Consider the following 3,383-nt stretch of genomic DNA (forward strand, 5'->3'; position numbering starts at 1 on the left):
GAATGACCCTTAAATGCATTTAGGACCATATTTGAATTTTTGGGTTACCAGATGCACGTTTTCAATCACCAGGTGCACGGTTTCAATCACCAGGTGCACGGCTCTATTTCCTCCTCCAGCACTTGTCAAACAGTCCATAAAGCACCCAGGACGGCCCTGAGTGAAAGAGGGCCGTAGTAGGGTGCTCCTATAGCGGGCATTAAAATCAGAATGACCGTTAAATGCATTTATGACCATATTTGTGTTTTTGGGTTACCGCTTGTATAGCAATCAGTATCCATCGTGAAATTTCAAAGTGTCCATAATGCACTCAGGTCGCCCCCGACAGAGAGAGGGCCGTAGTAGGGTGTTTCCATAGCGGGCATTAATATCAGAATGACCCTTAAATGCATTTAGGACCATATTTGAATTTTTGGGTTACCAGATGCACGTTTTCAATCACCAGGTGCACGGTTTCAATCACCAGGTGCACGGCTCTATTTCCTCCTCCAGCACTTGTCAAACAGTCCATAAAGCACCCAGGACGGCCCTGAGTGAAAGAGGGCCGTAGTAGGGTGCTCCTATAGCGGGCATTAAAATCAGAATGACCGTTAAATGCATTTATGACCATATTTGTGTTTTTGGGTTACCAGATGCACGGTTTCAATCACCAGGTGCACGGCTCTATTTCCTCCTCCAGCACTTGTCAAACAGTCCATAAAGCACCCAGGACGGCCCTGAGTGAAAGAGGGCCGTAGTAGGGTGCTCCTATAGCGGGCATTAAAATCAGAATGACCGTTAAATGCATTTATGACCATATTTGTGTTTTTGGGTTACCAGATGCACGGTTTCAATCACCAGGTGCACGGCTCTATTTCCTCCTCCAGCACTTGTCAAACAGTCCATAAAGCACCCAGGACGGCCCTGAGTGAAAGAGGGCCGTAGTAGGGTGCTCCTATAGCGGGCATTAAAATCAGAATGACCGTTAAATGCATTTATGACCATATTTGTGTTTTTGGGTTACCGCTTGTATAGCAATCAGTATCCATCGTGAAATTTCAAAGTGTCCATAATGCACTCAGGTCGCCCCCGACAGAGAGAGGGCCGTAGTAGGGTGTTTCCATAGCGGGCATTAATATCAGAATGACCCTTAAATGCATTTAGGACCATATTTGAATTTTTGGGTTACCAGATGCACGTTTTCAATCACCAGGTGCACGGTTTCAATCACCAGGTGCACGGCTCTATTTCCTCCTCCAGCACTTGTCAAACAGTCCATAAAGCACCCAGGACGGCCCTGAGTGAAAGAGGGCCGTAGTAGGGTGCTCCTATAGCGGGCATTAAAATCAGAATGACCGTTAAATGCATTTATGACCATATTTGTGTTTTTGGGTTACCAGATGCACGGTTTCAATCACCAGGTGCACGGCTCTATTTCCTCCTCCAGCACTTGTCAAACAGTCCATAAAGCACCCAGGACGGCCCTGAGTGAAAGAGGGCCGTAGTAGGGTGCTCCTATAGCGGGCATTAAAATCAGAATGACCGTTAAATGCATTTATGACCATATTTGTGTTTTTGGGTTACCAGATGCACGGTTTCAATCACCAGGTGCACGGCTCTATTTCCTCCTCCAGCACTTGTCAAACAGTCCATAAAGCACCCAGGACGGCCCTGAGTGAAAGAGGGCCGTAGTAGGGTGCTCCTATAGCGGGCATTAAAATCAGAATGACCGTTAAATGCATTTATGACCATATTTGTGTTTTTGGGTTACCGCTTGTATAGCAATCAGTATCCATCGTGAAATTTCAAAGTGTCCATAATGCACTCAGGTCGCCCCCGACAGAGAGAGGGCCGTAGTAGGGTGTTTCCATAGCGGGCATTAATATCAGAATGACCCTTAAATGCATTTAGGACCATATTTGAATTTTTGGGTTACCAGATGCACGTTTTCAATCACCAGGTGCACGGTTTCAATCACCAGGTGCACGGCTCTATTTCCTCCTCCAGCACTTGTCAAACAGTCCATAAAGCACCCAGGACGGCCCTGAGTGAAAGAGGGCCGTAGTAGGGTGCTCCTATAGCGGGCATTAAAATCAGAATGACCGTTAAATGCATTTATGACCATATTTGTGTTTTTGGGTTACCGCTTGTATAGCAATCAGTATCCATCGTGAAATTTCAAAGTGTCCATAATGCACTCAGGTCGCCCCCGACAGAGAGAGGGCCGTAGTAGGGTGTTTCCATAGCGGGCATTAATATCAGAATGACCCTTAAATGCATTTAGGACCATATTTGAATTTTTGGGTTACCAGATGCACGTTTTCAATCACCAGGTGCACGGTTTCAATCACCAGGTGCACGGCTCTATTTCCTCCTCCAGCACTTGTCAAACAGTCCATAAAGCACCCAGGACGGCCCTGAGTGAAAGAGGGCCGTAGTAGGGTGCTCCTATAGCGGGCATTAAAATCAGAATGACCGTTAAATGCATTTATGACCATATTTGTGTTTTTGGGTTACCGCTTGTATAGCAATCAGTATCCATCGTGAAATTTCAAAGTGTCCATAATGCACTCAGGTCGCCCCCGACAGAGAGAGGGCCGTAGTAGGGTGTTTCCATAGCGGGCATTAATATCAGAATGACCCTTAAATGCATTTAGGACCATATTTGAATTTTTGGGTTACCAGATGCACGTTTTCAATCACCAGGTGCACGGTTTCAATCACCAGGTGCACGGCTCTATTTCCTCCTCCAGCACTTGTCAAACAGTCCATAAAGCACCCAGGACGGCCCTGAGTGAAAGAGGGCCGTAGTAGGGTGCTCCTATAGCGGGCATTAAAATCAGAATGACCGTTAAATGCATTTATGACCATATTTGTGTTTTTGGGTTACCAGATGCACGGTTTCAATCACCAGGTGCACGGCTCTATTTCCTCCTCCAGCACTTGTCAAACAGTCCATAAAGCACCCAGGACGGCCCTGAGTGAAAGAGGGCCGTAGTAGGGTGCTCCTATAGCGGGCATTAAAATCAGAATGACCGTTAAATGCATTTATGACCATATTTGTGTTTTTGGGTTACCGCTTGTATAGCAATCAGTATCCATCGTGAAATTTCAAAGTGTCCATAATGCACTCAGGTCGCCCCCGACAGAGAGAGGGCCGTAGTAGGGTGTTTCCATAGCGGGCATTAATATCAGAATGACCCTTAAATGCATTTAGGACCATATTTGAATTTTTGGGTTACCAGATGCACGTTTTCAATCACCAGGTGCACGGTTTCAATCACCAGGTGCACGGCTCTATTTCCTCCTCCAGCACTTGTCAAACAGTCCATAAAGCACCCAGGACGGCCCTGAGTGAAAGAGGGCCGTAGTAGGGTGCTCCTATAGCGGGCATTAAAATCAGA

Source organism: Oncorhynchus kisutch, unplaced genomic scaffold (genome assembly GCF_002021735.2).
Source record: "Oncorhynchus kisutch isolate 150728-3 unplaced genomic scaffold, Okis_V2 scaffold372, whole genome shotgun sequence".
Classification (NCBI taxonomy): domain Eukaryota; kingdom Metazoa; phylum Chordata; class Actinopteri; order Salmoniformes; family Salmonidae; genus Oncorhynchus; species Oncorhynchus kisutch.